General features: G+C 42.8%; 1 long non-coding RNA gene across 1 annotated transcript in view; it reads right to left on the bottom strand.

Annotated features, from left to right (window-relative positions):
* Window positions 1–920: 920 nt before the first annotated feature.
* The window catches only part of LOC116558972, an 86,265-nt gene continuing 65,975 nt past the window's right edge, over window positions 921–21,210 (bottom strand). Inside the window, exon 2 of the long non-coding RNA XR_004272257.1 lies at window positions 921–6,905. This is a non-coding gene — a long non-coding RNA (uncharacterized LOC116558972). The remainder of the gene's footprint in view (window positions 6,906–21,210) is intronic.

Here is a 21,210-nt window from a genome sequence, read left to right as displayed (position 1 = left end):
ATTTTCAGTGCCTCCTTGAAATATGTTTCTTCTTGTATTCTTTCTGTTGGCATTCTAATCATGGCCTAAAATCATTTACTTGCTCCTCTGTTCCATAAATCCCAAATAAGCGAAGTTCTTATTTGTAGTTCTTATTTATAGCTTTTTTATAGAACAGAGGAACTTTGCCCACATTGGGCAAAGTTCTCGTTCCTCCCTATGGGTCTTGTTAAGTAGAAAGGAACCTACTTTTATCTGTCTGTCATACTAGCTTCCAAATTCAATTTTTGTAAAGTGTCTACTAAATTGTATTCTTCAGCAAGTATGTAAAACAGTTCACTAACAAACTGAGGTTTATTTATCTATTTCTTTTTTGTTTGTTTGTTTTTGAGATGGAGTCTCACTCAGTCACCCAGGTTAGAGTGCAGTGGGCTCTATCTCGGCTTGCTGCAACTTCCACCTCTCAGGTTCAAGCGATTCTCCTACCTCAGCTCCCGAATGGCTGGGATTACAGACGTGCGCCACCATACCCAGCTAGTTTCTGTATTTTTAGTAGAGACAGAATTTCACTATATTGGCCAGGCTGGTCTCGAGCTCCCAAACTCAGGTGATTTGCCCGCCTCGGCCTCCCAAAGTGCTGGGATTACAAGTGTGAGCCACTGCGCCCAGCCTCATCTGTTTCTTAATAGTACATTAATTAGAATAGACCCAAGCTCAACAGTAAAAAGAGTAGACAGTGCTGAGCAGGGAATGTCTGCTTGTGTTTCTGTGACTTTAACATGACTATATGTTAGACAGAGACATTGTTGGGATGTATCATTAGGGCTAGACATAAGGAAGTTGTTAAGTAAAGACTACTCAGAATGAAACATGTTAGAATTTTTCACTCTTTATGCACTTAAGTATGGCTGTTAGAGTGACTTATTTCTGATAATAAATTGTTTTTTTGCCAATAGAAGCCATTGACTTTGGGGGCATCAAAATGTGGGTTTGCAACTGAACATTATTAGCAGCATCTAGTCCTCGTGATCAAGTTAAACTTTGGGGGACGTTAAATGAATAATGTAGTAGAAAGTCTGGGAAAAAATTTTGGGTCTAGGGTCTCCCATTTGCAATGTCTGTGACAATTTACTTCAATTAATTATGTCCTAGCTTCTTCATCTAGGAGATAATGAGTTTGGAAAAGATGGGAAATTTCCATGGAAAAATATCTGTGAAGCCCTGGAGCTCACATTGGGTAAAGTTCTCATCCCTCCCTATAGGTCTTGATAAATAGAAAGGAAACTACTTTTATCTGTCATACTGGCTTCCAAATTCAATTTTTGTAAAGTGTCTACTAAATTTTATTCAAATACCATTGGACTAGATGATCACATTGTCACTCTGAGTTTTCACCTTTAGAATTAAACTTGCACTCTAGAATGTTTAAGATTGGGAGGCTCTTGGTTCACTCCCTATACACACCCTGAGAGAAGGCAGATTCATCCTTCCCTGGGTGCAGGCCCATCAAAGTCAGCGTGGGTATACTGCATGGTCTGGTTGCTGGAAGCCTTGAAGCTTAGATTTCTGGTGCTATCCTTGGTTGCTATGTATCATAGTCAGGGCCCAAAAATAGTCCCTAGGGGCTGACTGAATAACTTCAGCCTAATACATGTGCACAAATGACAGCAGAGTGAGCAACCATCTAGACCTAGAGTTGTCTAGGAACCAAAGAAGCTGGAGGACCCATAGTCCTCCCCTCTCCCACAAGGTAGCATCATTTACCTAGATACCAGTTCTAAAGATACCACCTCCCTGGAAGGGAGGCAGAAGGCAGAGGTATGTGAAAGCCCAGCATTTGACCTTGGCTAAACATTCACTAAACAGGCTGTTTAAATGATCAGATGCAACTAGGCTTGAAATTGGTGGGGCTCTAAATTATTCCCCCACTCCAACCAGTCGGTGAACCCTCAGGAAACAAACCATCGTTTTTATAGACGAACCGAAGAGTGTGTCTCATGTGCGTGCACGTTTGAGTCATGTTGGGAATTAAATTTGTGAGCTCACTGTACTTAGAAACTGTTAGAACATTTTGCTGACAACCATCCATCTCTGGAGTTCGAAGGACTCCTTGTAGTTGTTCAGGCCTATCCTTCCCGTATGTCTTCACCTCCACAGCAGAAAGCACTTTCTCTTGCTTTTTCCCACTCGAGGAGAGAGATTGATTTTCAGCATGTATATTTTATTTGGGCCCCTAAGGGGTAACGTTACCCGAGATGCTCCTCTTGCATGGATGTCATTGCGCCTGCCTTACGCATATGTATTGGCTGCATGGGGGATTTGCTCACTCTGGCCTGTGAACAAGACAGCAATGGGTCATTCTTCTCCAAGCATCAGCACAAACTAGACTGAGCATGACGGGTCATTCGCCTTCTTTCAGAACTGGATGTCCTGCCAAGAACGGAAGAGAGCTCCCCACACACAGGTATCCCACCACACTGCGCCTGGCTCCCTGCCCCCTCCCCTCTCCTCTTCCCAAGAACATGTCCACACTTACCTTGGTGCCAGCAAGGGCCTTGTTCTTCGACACAGCCACGGCGTTCCTCACAGGTTAATGTGATTGTAAACACTGAGTCACTGCCAGAGAGTTTAAATGCTGAAGGAAATAGCAAGTGGTGAAAAGATGACCTCACAGCCTGTGGCTGCCAAATGGAGGCATCAGACATTGCTGCTGGCAGGCAACACAGCAGAGACACAAAGGGTATAGCGGAGGCTTTTGAACAGTGGCCTCCCCCCAAAAAAGCCACCCTCTCCTATGTGCCCCTCATGGTTAGGTTGCAGGTGGCAGTCACCATGAAAGCCACAGGGGCCAGATCTCCACCCCAGATGACTGAAGGGAGAATTAAATCCCATCCCTGTCTTCTCTGAGTGTTAATACTTGGGGAGAAGTTGCATTTGCTGGGTTGTGTCGCATTGGTGGGTGAGGGTGGGCAGGGTGCAAACTTTTGTAAATTGTACTCAGGGATTTCTTTGAAGTATCCTGAAGGACTGCCTTTAAGGAGATGCATTTGGTAAAACAAAAATAAAAATAAAAAGGTAGTAAAAGAACTTGTCACAGAGTTTGCCTACTGTCAGAGGAAGATGAAGCTAAGTGCTGATGTCTCTATTATAGCCTGTACAATTACAAAGCAATTACATCACACACGAGGTTCTCAACTTGTGTAACGATGAGTAGAGGGAAGTAGACAGAAAGGCGAGACAAGGAGTGCAAAGGGATTTTTGCCTTCGAGGTGCTCAGAATCTATAATAAGTCCAGAGAAGTAACTGACTCACAAATAATCAAATAACATGGTACAATTCTCATTGTGACATAGGCTGAAAACCCAGGAAGTGTTCAAAAAGGATGTGGAGCGATAAGAGCTGGATTTCAAAGAATGGCTGGATGTATGTGTGTATACATGTGTGTATGTGTGTCTGCGTATCCATGGTGTGTAATGCTTTCAATGTGAACATAGTTTGCGTTCAGGATTGCGGGGGACACTGGCTCTGACTGCCTGCAATCTAGCATAAGTATAATATGTATAATAAAGTATAATAAATCAAATGTCATAAACAAAGTATAATTAAAAAGCTCTGTTTTTCAAATAAAGTTCTTCAATCATAGTTTTGAAAGCAGAAATACTTTCTTCCCATAACCTCTAAGTGCTTTGTTTTTTATTATTATTATGCTTACCTGGTTTTTGATGAAGGGAAGATTTCCACATTTGGGTCATATCTTACGTCTTAGTAACTATACCTTGGGCTTTCTTTACTGCAACCAGATTTAGAAAAGAACAAAAAGGGGAGAAATATATGCATTTGCTGGTTGGGAGGTTTTTCTCTTTCTTCTCCTTCCTGAGCCCCAGGCTTCTCACTCTACTTTCTCTTCTTCTGGAGGAGTTAGTGAGTGTGCAATTTTAAAAAATCATCTGAACTACCTTCCTTTCTTCATTGGTTGCCTTTTCTTCCAGTCTCCGATCTCCCTGCTTCTCAGGCTCCAGGCCCCTCCAAGCTGCATGAGTGGGGGTTCTTGTGGTGCTCTACAGCCCAGGATCTATGCACAGTCTTTGTATTTATGTAAAAAAAAAAAAAAAGAAAAAGAATTGACACCACCAGCCTTGTGAGGTAGATGTGGTTAGGGATGGAGATGAGCAGAGTTAAGGACTGTGTGTTTGTGTGTGTTTGTGTGTGCGTAAATCTGTTTTCCTTTTCTCACTCATCTCAAATCCAGAATTTTATCTAAAATAGATAAAAAGGTGTCTTTTATCTAAAACGGAGTAAAAATAACCAAGGCCTGAAATCAAAACTTGAAAGTAAAGGGTATTCTAAAAATCAATGTCTAATTTACTTTATGGATTGGTTTGTATTTTATTCTCCTCAGTTTTTTTCTTCTTATAGTTGGTGTTTGCATACTGGCTTATCTCTGCAATATTATCACTTCAATCATTGCCTAGAGTCTTTTATCGATTGTTGGTGTTGCTATGGCTATTAGTGTTGCTGTTGTTATTAGTGTTGTTATTTTTATTGTTGTTATTATTACACATTTAAGGATGGGAAGAACCAAGACTCCAACTTTATTTTCTTACAACTTTTCTCACCTCAAATAGTATTAAGAAGAAAAATGCCAGTGTACGAGAGAGAAAGAGAAAAAGACTGGATTAAGTGTAAAAAATATGGCAAGTAAATATATCCAGAATTATAGTACAAACCCCAGGAATTCTGCTGTTGTGATTTTGCAGTTTTCAAGTTGGGCTGTAGCCCAGGAGCTTCTTCCCAGTGATCATTATCAGTGTCCTGCTTGGGGAAAACAGACTGTGGTCTCCTAGAATTTTAACTGCTGCTAATCCTGGGAAGCATTAACTTGTATCTAAACAAATATTTTATTTTCTGTGAAAACAGTTTTGCAACATTTGCCACACACTATTGATTTAAACTTTTTCTTACGCAGACACATTGGTGACTGATACCAAGTCTGGGTAACCTATGGCAAGGACAGGAGAGACAGGTAACACCAGAAAAGGCACACGGTCCGGAGGGGGCCAGGACAAATGCTGCATGATAGACAAGTGTTCATGATTTGCAGCTGCTCCCTCATGGGGTAGCATAAGGATCATAAGGATGCATAGGACTTGGGGTCCAGTTCCAGGCTTGCCAGCTGTGTGGCCTTGGGCCTCGGTTTCCTCATCACTACAATAACTTCCTCAGAGGGTTTCTGAAAGGAAGAATGAGGTAACATAAGTGAAAGTGTTTGTGCACCATCAAATGGGATACAGATGTTTTCCTATTGAGAAATACATGGAACTTTGAGCTGCAGATTTCATTGTTCATAAAATTTTCTGGCCTGGCTTGCTCATTCACTTCCCACCTAGTTGTCAGTCATTGCTTTGGACCTTTACTGATGATCTGCTATGTGATGAGGACTCTCCTAGGCAGTTACACATATTATCTCCTCACTTAGCAAATTTACCTTCATTATCGCACTTTATAGGTGAAGGAGAGAAGACTCACAAATTGCTAAAGCCACCTGGGTGGAATGTCAGAGCTGAGACTCAGCTCCTCGACCATCTGACCACATGATTGTCTTCTCGGTCATACTGCGTGTTTCACCGCTCTCTCTCCATAGCAACACGTCCCATCCCTTTCCCTACTCCAGTCTCCCGCCCAGTCTCCCACTCTCTCTCTCTCTCTCTCTCTCTCTCACACACACACACACACACACACACACACACACACACATACCCACTGCCCCAAGACCTGGAGTAACGTGTAACTTGAAGAATCAGCAGCTCACAGCACTTGAATCACTGCTCAGCCTCCGCTCATTTTTTTTTTTTTTTTTTTACTTTAACCTCATTAAGGGCCAGCAAAGGATCACTTAAATTTTGAGTTAAGCTCTATCACATATTATGGGGTAAATGTTGCATCATCATAATATTTTGGAGAGTCTTAGAGACCTCTGGACTATCGCATGTAAGTGATGAGGTAACAGAACATATCCTGCAGGCTTTCAGCCTTGACCAGAGGTTTTCATAATTAATGCAGCATCCCTGGGGAGTGATCTGAAGCTGGCGAGGCAATGAGGACACGCTGGCAGGGCAGCTGAGCTGGGTGGATCCTTGTTCTGTCACCAAGCCTTTAAGTCACATGCTGACATGTTATGGGTCCTGCCTAGGACCCTGGCCACAAATACTTAAGATACTCAGTGAGCGCACAGTCTGCTTGCCTGAGATGGGAGAAATCATCTCTTCCATTCTTAAATTTCTCCTTTCTCTTTCTTCCCCCAGACTTTGGGAATAACCCAACTGATGGGGAAAGAACTGGGAAAGAAGTCAGCACCTGCACCTTGGCAAACTGAAGAACAGCCAATTTGATGAGTGAAAACGCCACTTGTGATCTGGTGGTGTTTTAGGACAATGGGCCCCTCCCGGGTAGTAGTTATTGGTTCAGTCACTATCAGTAACCACCCCAAGTTTGAGATCCTTTACAAGGGAAGGTCATATTTCCAAAGCTGGAACTTGACCAAGGATCCCAGAGAGAAAGGAAGGAGACATAACTCAAGTGTGTCATGGTCCTGCCATAGGGCCTGGGAGTCAGCAGTTGGTGGCCTGGGAATCCAAGGGTTAACAGCATGACCTGTTCTGGCTGGCACCAGTCACACGGTGCACCCAGCCTCACTGTCATTATCCGTTTTGGGTGAGTCACTGAGAACACAGACAGGAAAGATCCATGCACTTAGCTTGTTTTGCCCCAGGGTCTGAGACTCCACACAGCTGAGTCTGGGCCGCTGGCAGTGACTCATGGGGAGCCTCATGGGATTGCTGATGCAAGGTTGGAAGGGTATGTGGTTCTTCCCCGATCACTGGGTAGTATTCCCACCAACACATCCAGTCTGGAAATCCATCTTGGTCCTTAGGGAGAGAGAAAATAAAACAAAATGGAATCATTTCTGATACTAAAGCAAAGTATACAGGTGGATTTGGCAGGTCCAATTGACAAGTCTTCCACATTCTGAAAGGATTGGTTTTCTCACAATGTTGGAGTCTCTAGAAGTAATGCAGGTGCAAATCCAACTGTTATAACTGGCATATGCAGAGAAAATGTCCCTCCTATCTCTGTTCTATGACTAGTGAGGTCTTCGTCCTACTCCTGACCTTCCTCTTTGGGCCCTTGGGGGCTCCTGGCTGATTTAGCCTCACCTGAGCTCCTGGTGTCACTAGAGACTCAGCATGGCTGTGAGTCCCATTAATTCACTTCCTGACCAGGCTATCACTCTTCATTCGCTTCCTGACCAGGCTATCACTCTGCCTTGTTCTGCCCTTGCTGTTGGAGTTCAGGACAGGCTGCTCCAAAATATGGCCCTTTGCCATTATAGAAAACAGCAGAAGCAATAAGGATACTCTCTGACCTTCTCCTGCCCTTCTCCCCTTAAACAGGCTATAAAACCTAGACAGAATTTTCTGACCACCTGAAAGAGGCCATAAGATCCTCATTCAAGAGATGCCTTCCCTATACCTAGAGGAAAGAAACATCCTTATCCTCAAAGGCCAGGAAGGATCTGAACAAGCAGGCCTTGTTAAGTTCCCCTAGTTTGTTACCATCATATCACGCCTTTTTGTCCTCCAATCATATTTCTCCATGACTCTTCATCAACCCAACCATAAAAATAAACAAGCTTCTCTTTCTTTGGGTCTTCATTTCCAAAGGCTCCCGGTTCATGTAAAACTTATAATAATACATTTGTATGCTTTTCTCTTGTTAATCTATCCTCTGTTATAGCGGCATCTTAACCATGAACCTAGCCATGGATGTGGGAAGAAAGGAAACCTTTTCTCCCCTCCACTGGTGAGCTGGACTCTCAGCCACATCTAGGTCCTGACTCCAGCTCACAAGGACCTGGGTATTTCACAAGAGTTAAATCTCAGGAATTCCCATTCTGCTGCCCACCTGCTATACACAAATGGGGTCTCAAAATGGGGAGCAAAGTCAAAAGCCACCATCTGCCCCTGGTGTTTCTTTTATTTATCATCATTTTCTCTGCTTGATGAACTTCTATTGCCATTCATTCCAAAGAGCTATTAAGTACCTGCCATTTGACAAGCTTAACTGTGACCACCTCCAAGAAGTTTTTTCCAAAAACTTCACTGAAAAGTCACTTCCTGCTCTGTGTTTTTAGAGCAATTTATTCCTACCTCCTATTGTGCATTTCACACATATTGCCGGGATCTACCTCTCCCCTGTTCTGTAGACCTCCCATGTTCCTGCTTGAAAGGAAAACCAGTCTTATTCAGCTTCTCGCCACCAGCACTTGACACTCTACAAATGTCTGTTGATAAAAAATGAATAATGAAAGGAAACAGAAGGGCAAACATAAGTATAGACACTCTTCATACTTAGAGAGACAGCATAGTTTTGTGGTTCAGGGCACAGGTTCTGAAGTCAGACTACATTGGTTTTAATCCTGGCTCTAAGATTTAGCAGGAGTCTGAGCCTAGGCAAGTTATTTAACTGCTGTGTGTCTCACCTTCCACGTTTGAAAAGTGGCTATAACAATAATACCTGCCTCATAGTGTGCTTGTGAGGATTAAATAATCTACAGTAAGCATTCAGAATAATGACAGGTATGTAGTGAATGCTCAATAAATGTAAACTATTACTGTTTGTTCTTCGTCCCCAGTGGATTTGAGTCTTTATAGTGAAATGCTTATGCACTTAGATGAACAAATAAATGTAGGGTGTGAAGAAGAGAGTAAAATTCAAATTCCATTTTCAGTTAAAAACAGAGAAGGGGGAGGCAGCACCAAGGTAGCCGAGAGGAGGCAACACCAGAATGCAGCTCCCAGCAAATGAGATGCAGAGGGCTAGAGGACTTCATGATTCCAAGTCAGGTGCCAGGTTCATTTCGGCGGGACTGGAAGGACTCTGAAAATAGCCCAGGGTAGGAGCAAAAGCAGGAGAAGAGCCACCCAGGGAAAATGAACCAAGACAGGGTGGGGCACGTCTACACATGGAACCTGCAGCCAGCTCAGAAGGTCAGGGGACTTCACCCCTTCGGTGCTCCAATTCGGATCCTGTGCTTACCTCATCCCTCCTGCAACCCATGGTCCACAAGAGCCCCACCAAATTGAGGGGTGCAGTAGGTTGTCCATGCAAATCTGAGCAATGGCTCCCGCCTGGTGCTGTAAGTTGTCAGCAGAGCCTGGGTGGAAGTTTTGACTGACTCCAGCGGGATGGAACAGCCCATTCCACAGAAGGAGGCAGAGTTGAAAGCCGGGAAACAAGTCATAAGGCCTAGCAGGCCCCTCCCCGACAAAACTCAAGCTGAAGCCTGCGCACCAGAGAGCTTGGCAGCAAATACACCAGTTTGACCCAACCAAGATGATCCAGCTAAGGGAGGGAGAGATGCCATTGGGAAGGCAGGGCTAATTTCACCTGCAAACAAACCCCAGGGGAAGACCACCCACCCAGCAACCTGACTGAATCTGAGGCAGCCCAGCAGCCCCTCTACAGGCCAAAAAAGATATAGCTCCAACCTCAACAGAAAGGACCTCCACTCAGATATTTCTCCTGAAATCACCAATTTCAAAGATCAAAGGGAGATAAATCTACAAAGATGGAAATAAAACAGCACAAAAAGGATGAAGCCATCAAAGAACAGAACGCCTCTTCCCCTGCTAGGGATCACAACTCCTCACCAACAAGGAAACAAAACAAGACAGAAAATGAGTTTGACGATTGACAGAAGCAGGCTTCAGAAGGTGGATAATAACAAGCTTCTCTAAGTTAAAAGACCATGTTTTAACCCAATGCAAAGAAACTAAGAACCTTGAAAAAAGGTTAGACGAAATGCTAAATAGAATAACCAGCTTAGAGAAGAACATAGATGACTTGATGGAGCTGAAAAACACAGCATGAGAACTTTGTAAGTCATGTACAAGTTTCAACAGCTGAATCGATCAAGCAGAAGAAAAGATAACAGAGATAGAAGATCAAATCAATGAAATAAAATGAGAAGGCAAGATTAGAGAAAAAAGAGTGAAAAGAAACGAACAGGCCAGGCGTGGTGGCTCATGTCTGTAATCCCAGCACTTTCGGAGGCTGAGGCAGGTGGATCACGAGGTCAAGAGATCGAGACCATTCCTGGTCAACATGGTGAAACCCAGTCTCTACTAAAAATACAAAAAATCAGCTGGGCATGGTGGCGCTTGCCTGTAATCCCAGCTACTCAGGAGGCTGAGGCAGGAGAATTGCCTGAACCCAGGAGGCAGAGGTTGCGGTGAGCCAAGATCGCACCATTACACTCCAGCCTGGGTAACAAGAGCGAAACTCCATCTCAAAAAAAAAAAAAAAAAAAAAAAAGAAAAAAAAGAAATGAACAAAGCCTCCAAGGACTATGGGATTATGTGAAAAGACCTAATCTACGCTTGATCAGCATACCTGACTGTGATGGAGAGAATTAATCCAAGTTGGAAAACACTCTTCAGGATATAATCCAAGAGAACTTCCCCAACCTAACAAAGCAGGCCACCATTCAAATCCAGGAAATACAGAGAACATCACAAAGATATTCCTCAAGAAGAACAACCCCAAGGGACAGAATTGGCAGATTCACCAGGGTTGAAATGAAGGAAAAAATCCTAAGAGCAGCCAGAAAGAAAGGTCAAGTCTCCCACAAAGGAGAGACCATCAGACTCACAGCGAATCTCTCAGCAGAAACCCTACAAGCCAGAAGGGAGTGGGGGCCAATATTCGACATCCTTAAAGAAAAGAACTTTCAACCCAGAATTTCATATCCAGCCAAACTAAGCTTCATAAGTGAAGGAGAAATAAAATCCTTTATGGACAAGCAATTGCTGAGAGATTTTGTCGCTACAAGACCTGCCTTACAAGAACTCCTGAAGGAAGTACTAAACATGGAAAGGAACAACCAGTACCAGCCACTGCAAAAATGTACCAAATCGTAAAGAACAACAACACAGTGAAGAAACCACATCAACTAACAGGCAAAACAACCAGCCAGTAACAAAATGGCAGAATCAAATTCAAACATAACAATATTAATGTTGAATGTAAATGGCCTAAATGCCCCAATCAAAAGACACAGACTGGTGAATTGGATAAAAAGTCAAGACCCAAAGGTGTGCAGTATTCAGGAGACCCACATATCACATGCAAAGATTCACATAGACTCAAAATAAAGGGATGGAAGAAGATCTAACAAGCAAATGGAGAGCAAAAAAAAGCAGGGGTAGCAATTCTAGTCTCTGGTAAAACGGACTTTTAACCAACAAACATCAAAAGAGACAAAGAAGGGATTTACATAATGGTAAAAGGATCAATGCAACAAGAAGAGCTAACTATCCTAAATATATATGCACCCAATGCAGGAGCACCCAGATACATAAAGCAAGTTCTTAACGACTTACAAAGAGACTCCTGCACAATAATAGTGGGAGACTTTAACACTCCCTCGAAAATATTGGACAGATCAATGAGACAGAGAGTCAATAAGGATATCCAGGACTTGAACACAGATCTGGACCAAGCAGACCCTATAGACATTTACAGGACGTTCCACCCCAAATCCCCAGAATACACATTCTTCTCAGTACTACATCACACTCTAAAATTGACCACATAATTGAAAGTAAATCACTCCTCAGCAAATGCAAAAGAACGGAAATCATAGCAAATGGTCTCTCAGACCACAATGCAGTGAAATTAGAATTTAGGATTAAGAAGCACTCAAAACTGCACAATCACATGGAAACTGAACAGCTTGCTCCTGAATGACTGATGGATAAACAATGAAATGAAGGCAGAAATAAAAATGTTCTTTGAAACTAACTAGAACAAAGACACAACATACTAAAATCTATGGGACACATTTAAAGCAGTGTCTAGAGGAAAATTTATGGCAATAAATGCCCACATGAGCAAAACGGAAAGTTCTAAAATCAACACCCTGTCGTCAAAATTGAAAGAGCTAGAAGGGAATGATCAGAAAACCTCAAAAGCAAGCAGAAGACAGGCAATAACTAAGATCAGAGCAGAACTGAAGGAAATAAAGACACCAAAAAACCCTTCAAAAAATCAATAAATCCAGGAGCTGGTTTTTTGAAAAGATCAACAAAATAGACCCTATTTGCATACGACATGATCATATATTTAGAAGACCCCCATCATCTCAGCCCCAAACCTCCTTAAGCTGATAGGCAACTTTAGCAAAGTCTCAGGATACAAAATCAATGTTCAGAAACCTCAAGCATTCCTATACACCACCAACAGATAAACAGAGAGCCAAATCATGAGCAAACTCCCATTTACATTTGCTACAAAGAGAATAAAATACCTAGGAATACAACTGACAAAGGATGTAAAAGATCTCTTCAAGGAGAACTACAAACCACTGCTCAAGGAAATAGGAGAGGACACAAACAGATAGAAAAACATTCCATGTAATTCCTGGTCTGAAAACATAATTTGAGACAATTTAGTTTATCTTAAATTTTACCAAGCTCCTCAATAAACTCTTTTAAAAATGTCAAATGAGCTTTCTCTAAGGATTCCTCTGACACTCACCTTTGGTCTGACGTCTCACCTCTCCATTCAACCTCACAGCTTTGCTGGAAAGTATAGTAGTCCCACCTTATCCATGGGGGATGTATTCTAAGACCCCCGGTGGTTGCCTAAAACTGCTGATAGTACCAAATTGTTTTTATGCTAAGTGTTTTCCTATACATGCATATATATGATAAAGTTTAATTTATGAATTAGGTGCAGTCGCAGATTAATACAATAATAAACTAGAATAGTTGTAACAATATACTGCAATAAAAGCTATGTAAATGTCTTTCTGTCCCTCTTTCAAAATATCTTATTGTGCTGTTCTGCAGGGTAATTAAAACTGCAGAAAGCAAAACTGTGGATAAGGGAGGACTACTGCAGTCACAGAATCTTCCAGAAACAGTCAAATGAAGTCTTGAAAAAGTGCCATGAACATCAGAACCACATGTAGCAGATCATGGAGACGACAGGAAGAGTTAAAACACACAAAATGCTGCCTCCAATTCCCAGAGCACTAAAGAGAAGGGTCTCATGCTAGGTTGGGGAGTTGGGGGAAAAAGTACCAAGCAAAAGGAGGCAGGTTGAAAACACACACACACACACAGAAGGCATCCAAAAGTGCAGGGCAGCATGAGGGGAATTTGGAGTGTGCCAGGGAAGTGAAGTCTAGACTTCCTTATACCCCTGCAACTCCCTCATCCTCTTTTCCTGGATCTCTGGCTTTCCCTGGATTTCAAAGAATAGAATCTTCCATTTTCACCTCTTCTACTTCCCTTCACCCTCTGTCTCATTTACTTATGGACTGAAACTGGCCCTGATCAGCTGCAGACTGAAAAACTGTTTAGCCCAATGGTTCTCAATGTTTGGTGTGGTTGGGTCAGGGGCCTGGTAGTCTCCATTTGTCCTGAAGATCCACTCACCATCCTTCTCACTGTGCCCTGTGCCCTAGGGTGCTTCCTCCCATGTAGGAAGGGCTGTCTTGCCTCTGGCTTCTGGTTTGCAGAAGATCGGCAAAGTGGGGTTGGGGGTGCTTATAACCCTTTCAGGCCACCAAGCACTGGCCTCTGTCGCAAATTTCCAAGCACATCTTATCTTGTGGCCCTTCCCACAGTCCCTCTGCTCCAAATTCTGATAACCCACGTGCTACCCGTGCCCCTGCATAGCTGCACCTAGGCTCCTAGGGCACAGCACTTGCGACTTCTCCTCACCCTGACTACCTCTCTGAAATGGTCTCTTTATTAAACTCTCCTAAAATTATCCCAATTTGAATATGTCATTAGTTTCCTGCAGGGGCACTGACACAACAGGGAGCTTGTTTAAAATTCAGATTCCTGGGTATTGACAGCAGAAATTCTGAATAAATAGGAGGTCCTGAGGGGGTCTACATTTTTAACAAGTGCCTAATTCTGATGCTGGTGGTCCAGGGATGATTTTGAGAGGGATTTGCTACACCTTAACTGTTACAGTGGACACAGTTTAGATTGACTCAAATCGTGAGAATAACGCAGCTCCCATAGTTCCCATTGTTCCACTGTCTCTCCTGAGAAGTCCAAAGTTTTGGGTGGGGTCATTGTGAGCCAAGTTGGGAAAGGCAGGGAGATTTCTAAACCAAGCCCTGGAGTCTGTGGGAGGCCTCTGGTAGCCAGAAAAATAGAATTACAGCATATCAGAGGATGTGACACAGAGTTTCTCAATACCTCATCGATTTATGCTGGCACAGTTTACCTATAGCTGAGGGCTCCTGAAGTTTATTTGTATGGATTGCAACATCACTTACAAGACAGGGAGATGTAATAGATGGCAGGTGTTCAAACATGAAGTTGAAGAGTGGAATCTATGCAAGCCAGCCAGGCAAGCCACTGGTCTTCCCAATGGTTGTGACCAACACAGTGTAAAAAGGAGGTACTTGGCCAGAGAGAAAAAAATCAGAAAATGGTGTTAGGGAAACAACAAGGACCAATCAGGCATGAAGAGAACCCAAAATCTACTTGCCTCTTGAAGTCCTATGGACAGAGGCCTGTCCTGTTTTGCAAGTGTCAGGTGCATTCCTGAAAGGTGACTATTTCAGGCATTTAGAATAATGCTTGTTTGGGTAACAGGACAGACAGCAGAGGCGGCTGGAGAAGAACAATGCCTCTTCTGGGAACTGAAACCTCCTGCTGTTTGTCTGGTTCCTTTCTCAGAATAGTAACTCAGAAGGTAGAAGAGGCCAGCTCAGATTCTCCTTCACAAGGACATGCTGCAGACATCAGGACCCACCGCTGGTGCCTGCCGTGAAGGTCTTCAAGCAAGAATCTGGTCCTGGACACCCCCTTAAAGAAAATCTAATCTAAATCCTCTGCTATTGCTAAGTGATGTGGCAGAAGAGATAACCCAAATAAACTAGTTGGGAATGATATGAATGAAGTACACGTTCCCCTGGCACTGCTTCCCCCCATAGCACACCTAGGTGTGACGTGGCATTAATCCCTTGGTAGCTCTAGGAATAGAAGAAGATGGGCTGCAGCATTGAAACCCTGGATTCAAATCTTGACTCTGTCACTTGCTTTGGAAGAGTTATTTAACAATTCCAATTGTTTGTTTCTTCATTAACAAAAATGAAAATGACTGGGAACCTCATAAGATGAAATCGTTAATCGTATTGATGTATCTAGTCACAACATAGCAGCTGTTATAGAGGGATCAAATGAGATTGGTCATTCTTCCTATATTTCAAGAAGCTCTAGAGAAGCCCAAGTCACCATTTTCCTTCCTGTTTGCCATAGCTCCAGGTCAGAGACACTGTAGTCAAAATGACAATCTTGATTTCGGTCTTGAAATGTGCAGACTAAATATAAAGCTCTCCTATTTGATTTGAGGTTCGGAGACCCCAGCAATCCATTCTGAGAGATCCAGGTTCTAAAGTAACTTGATTCCTGCACAGGAAACAGTCTCAACAATGACTTTCTCATCTCCCACTCACTCTAATTTCCTGGACACCAAAGACTTCTATGTCCTCAGCGGAGAGTCAGTTAGAAGCTATAGACCCAATCCACTAACACTCAATGCCCTCTCTCAGCCTGCCCCCTGTCTCAGGTGAATCCAGGCAACCTGTGAGAAGACTGAATCCCCTGTGTGAGTTTTTTTTGGTGAGAAATCTTAAAATCACTAATTCAATCTATTTACTTGGATGTTGTGTCATGTGCAACTCTTTTTTTTTTTTTTTTTGAGACGGAGTTTCGCTCTTGTTGCCCAGGCTGGAGTGCAATGGCGCGATCTCCGCTCACCGCAACCTCCGCCTCCTGGGTTCAGGTAATTCTCCTGCCTCAGCTTCCTGAGTAGCTGGGATTATAGGCACGCACCACCGTGCCCAGCAAATGTTTTGTATTTTTAGTAGAGACGGGGTTTCACCGTGTTGACCAGGATGGTCTCGATCTCTTGACCTCGTGATCCACCCGCCTTGGCCTCCCAAAGTGCTAGGATTACAGGCATGTGCAACTCTTAGACTCATCCCTGGTGCTCTCCTCTTATATATTTCCTGAATGAATATGAAAATCCTGCATCTACTGAACTTAATCCCTCAAACCTGCCATTTTATCAATGACCTACCCTAAATCACTATCTGGGCCCATTCGACATTCACGATTCTAGATTATTTTCCACCTAACTATATACTAGCAAAGAACTTGTGTCCTGTGACTAGCTATTGGCATTGGCTTTCCTCCATCCATCTATAAGCATATACATATGATTACGCTCTCACTAAATATTAGTGCCCTCTTAAAGCTGGAAGCACGTGAGTGAGTATGAGGAAATTTGGTATGTTGAAAGAAATATCAAAGTGTTGGGTTGGGGATTAAGCACTTGACCTTGATAGCCCATATCTATCCCCAAATAGTCAATGTTCCTATGGAAGGTGGACTCTATTCAACTCCAAACCAAGCCCCTGGAAATGCATCCCTTGTTCTCGGTGGTGGTAACAGGCATCTCCTTGAACCTCTCCCCAGCCTGGCCTCTCAAAGCACCAAACAAACCTGAAATTGTCTCAGGGGAGCCCCTGCCTCTCTGACACCAAAGTACCAACAACTGAGATAGGAGCCCCACTAAGCAGAGTCCAATCTAACTCTCAGCCCACACCTGATGGTTTCTTTCTCCCCATCAGATACAAGGTACCTTGACAATAATCCTTTAAAAATCAAATAACGTCCCCCTTGTTCTATGTTGATTTTTAATTTTTCATAGACCTCAGTTTTTGCTGAAGCAAAATGTAGCTGCCCAGCTGCCTTTATGTTCCTTGCAAGAGGCCATTATATTTTTTAAAAATGAGAACTCCAGGCTGTGCTGCCCAGTGGCTCCTCATGTCTGCATTACACGGACTGAAAACTGGAGTTGAATACTGTCCATTTTTCTTGGGGAGATGATAGTATAGAATCCATCTAGTCAAGAGCAGAGGGTAAGAGAGGATAGTGTTTTGCTGCAAACAAAGGAGGGGTGTGCATCTCCCAAAGGTTCCTGCAGCCAGGCCTAGGTATACCACCAGTGACCTGGCTTGGCTTCCAGTGGGGCTGTTTGGTTTTGTTCAAGCATAGAACACAAACAGCATCCCATAGTCTGGGACATCCAAAGGCAAAGTGCCTGAGAGTTTCTCAGCCCTTTCTGTAACTATATATATATTTTAAGTTCACTCCATGGACCTCCTCTAAACCTTTAATTTTGACCTGAGTGTCTTTTCTTCTCTTTCTGCAGGTTCCTATGTCACTGCCATTTTATGCTAAAAGTCAATTTTCCTTTAACTCTCTTTATGTCATGATTGATTACTTACATTTAGGACCACTGTATTTCTCTCTCTTTAGACAGAGACAGGGCACCCTAAGTAGCTGGTCATAACATTGGAGACTAGCTTTTGCTAACTTTCCTTTCTGACATCACAACTTGGTTCAGATTAACAAAGCAGTGGTCCCTGCCCCAGGAAGATAATTAAATTTTCAATGACAGCAAAGTTCATACAAAGCAGGTCTCACAAGAAGCCACAGTGTCTAGCAGCAGCCTGCAGAGTCATAAGTGACAGGAAGCAAGGAGAGGGCTGGAAGCTCCAACTGGAGCAGTGCCTGACATGCCTTTACAGCCAGAAGCCTTTCATGTTTATTGATGCTAAGAACAATTATAATGAGTCATGGCTAAGTGGGCAACATGAAATACCTTTCCATTTATTTTTATTCTGCTCCTGCTCTTACTACCACCACCACTGCCATTGATGGAAACTCTACAGAAAGAGGAAGAAGGGAGAGACTGTGTGTAGAGGGATGGGTGGAGGAAATTAGGCAGGTTGGAACTTATGAAGGTAGCCTGAGGGACAACACACTATCAACAGTTGTTCAAAAGAGAAAGTGATGACAACGGTGAGGACTTTTGTGGAATGCTTGCTCTGTGCTGGGCACTGTTGTAGGTTCTTTACCTGTATTATTTCACTGAATCTTCACTACAACACTATCAGGTAGGAACTATTATTATCCCTTAGAGTAAACGGATCACTCCCACATTGCATGTAAAAGGGTGATGTTTCATATGCAAAGTGATATTGTACATAGATTGAAATCACATGTAGATTAAGATTGATATCGAATGTATGTAGATCACAGGTAGAAGATGCATTGGAATCAGGGCCATTTGTCAAGATGGCAGCCCTCACTGAAAACTGTTCTTACCTAGGACTTACTGTTTAAACCAGTGATCTAGTTTAGAAAGTAACCCTGTGCCTCTTGGAAAAGGAGTTGGGAACAAAAGAAACCAGTTGCTCATGGGAAAAAAGCAAACATGGAGAGGTTCTGAGATCTGCTCAGAAAGGAATCTGAAATAAAGACTAAGTGTGTGGTCCTTCAAGAAGCAGCAAACAAGGCTCATCTTAGGAGGAAGAGGAAACAACCATCTATGTGTCACAGGTGCTGAGATGCAGGAGACTCCAACCCTCCAATCATCTGCCCTATTTAATTTGCTAATAATGTGTCAACATAGTAGACCCTGGCACACATTAGGAGCTCAATAAATGTTAGTTTTCTTATTTATTTGGTAAGATACGAGTACTTTATCAGTGAAGTACACCTTTCTGTAAATTTAGTTATATGATCCATTCTGAAGAATTGATTTTAGGGCTAGGCAGGGTGGCTCACGCCTCTAATAAAAGCATTTTGGGAAGCCTAGACTAGGAGTTTGAGACTGTCCTGGACAACATAGTGAGACTTCATCTCTAAAAATGTTTAAAAATTACCTGGGCATGGTGGTGGGTGCCCATAGTCCTAGCTACTAGGGAGGCTGAGGTGGGAGGATCCCTTGAGCCCAAGAATTTGAGGCTGCAGTGAGTTATAATTGCGCAACTATACTCCAGCCTGAGTAACAACAAGACTCCATCTCAAAAAAAAAGTTTGTTAAACAGAGGAGAGATTTTGGAGGTATCTGGCAATGGAAGGAGAAAATGGATATGGGAAGGACAGAGTGGGACACGTAAGAGAAGCCCCACATGATTTTCCCAGTATTGCCTGGGGAGCCCTGGGAGGTGAGGGATGGGAGAAAGAGATACCAGCAGCCTGCAGAAAGCTGCAGAGCCGGCCTTGCACACACAGCATCCATGGGCACCTGGATGCAGGCCATGTGTCCCCCATAGCATGGGCTCTCACTTAGTATATCATGTACCACCTATGTTTCTTTAAAGCTACAGATTAGTTTTCCAATGAGTGGCCATTTGGAGCAAGATGTGCAGGGATTTGATGTTCAACCCATACCTGCTTCTGACACAGCATAGGAAGGGGTGGAATGTATGATAGCACAAATAGTAGAACCTCCTCAAAATACTCTGAAACCTGCATCCTTTGCAAATCCAGAGGCTCCTTCCATTCTCCACTATCCTCTTTCTGCAGTCAATCATTGTAATCATAGCAAATCTTTCTTAGCCCCACTTGTGCCCCAACAACCAAGTCTCAACAACATTTACCTGTTAGCTAAGGATCCGTCTAAAAGAACTCATGTTGCTTTCATCTTCCTAGATCCAGTGCATGGCACAGTGAAATTATTCAAAAATGTTTGTTGAACCCTTAAGTGATATTAGTATGTGCAGAAACATATAACAAAATATTCATTGAAACATCTCAACCCTGGATCTAAGATTGGGTTAGGTACAAGGGGAAAGGGTAGTGTACCAAAAAAAAAGTAAGATATGGTTTCTGTCCTCTAGAAGTTATAAAGCACATATTCAAAAGACAGATCATTAGCAACAGGTATGTTATGATTAAATACGAAAATTAGTCATTTATATATTATCTGTTTTTCTCATACCCTTGCTGTGCATCAGAAACTTTATAAAACTACAGATGCCTGCAGTTCACCCGCAGAGATTCTGATTAGGCCTGTCTAGTCAGGGTCTATATTTTTAAACAGTCCACAGGCGATTCACATGCGTATCCAGGATATGAATCACTGTAACAAGTGCTAGAGAACATAATTAAAAGAGATACCAGGAAGAACCAGAATTGGGGGAGGAGCTTCCTGGCATGATTGGATCCTCTTTTGAACCCTGAATCATACAGAGGATTTGGATGCTAGGGATGGAGAGGGGAGAGACTTCTGTTTGGGAGGAAGAATTGAAGACATTGTGAACAAAGGAAGTTGAAGATTAGGGAGATGTTGTTCAAAGGATATAAAATTCCAGATAGGAGGAGTAAGTTTAAGAGATCTATTGTACAACATGGTGGCTAATCACAATGTATTGTGTTCTTGCAAATTACCGAGTGGGTTTTAAGTGTTTTCACCACATAAAATGATGTGTGTGATGTAAAATGTATGTTATTAGCTTCATTTCCCCATCCTATAATGTATACATGCTGTACACCATACATGTATGTTGTTTATTTGTCAATGAGAAAAAGCAAATTTTAAAATGCCAATGTTAATTAAAAAAAGGAGTTGGAAGTCAAATGGATACATATTTGCTCAGTGGCATCCACATCTGAGAGAAGGATGCAGAGGTGCCTGTGTGCAGCTGATGGCTCTGACTGAGGTAGTACCAACTGGCTGCTCAATGGCAGAAGGAACAACCTCAATGACCAAAGTAAAGCCACAGGTGGAAGGTACGCTTTGGCCATGTAAAACCAAAGAAAATGGCTGAGGCCACTCAATCAATCTAGAGGTTTATTCTGCCAAGGCTGAGGATGTGCTGGGGGAAAAGGAACACAAAGTCACAGGAACAGCTGTGATTTGTGCTTTTTCCAAAGAGGGTTTGGGGACTTCAATATGTAAAGGGGAAAGAGGAAAGAAAAAATAAAGAAGGGAGAATAGATAAAAGAGGCAAGCAATTGCATTCTTTTGAGGCTAGATCAGTGTTCACTGAATCCACATTTTGCATGTGAAAAGAGGGGATAGAGGAGTAGTCAACTATGCATTGGGTCCTGCTCAACAAATTTGCATTTTTAGGTAAGAGAAAGTAAACGTAAACATAGAGTGAAGGAAGCAGTCAAATATGAATTTGTCTCAGGTAAGCAGAGGGATGAGTTCTAATCCTGCCTTTGTTCTGTACCTGTAAAGATAAGCTGTTGATTCTCATTGTCAGGGTGAAATTCAGCAGACCTCTGTTTTAGGGTAAAGATCTTGGGGTGCACAGGGAATTTTCTTGCTAGCCAATTG

The sequence above is a fragment of the Sapajus apella genome, unplaced genomic scaffold, assembly GCF_009761245.1.
Source record: "Sapajus apella isolate SASKATOON/1434 unplaced genomic scaffold, GSC_monkey_1.0 scaffold22, whole genome shotgun sequence".
NCBI classification, from domain to species: Eukaryota; Metazoa; Chordata; class Mammalia; order Primates; family Cebidae; genus Sapajus; species Sapajus apella.
The sequence above is the reverse complement of the archived record's forward strand: the minus strand, read 5'-3'. Positions and strand labels throughout refer to the sequence as shown.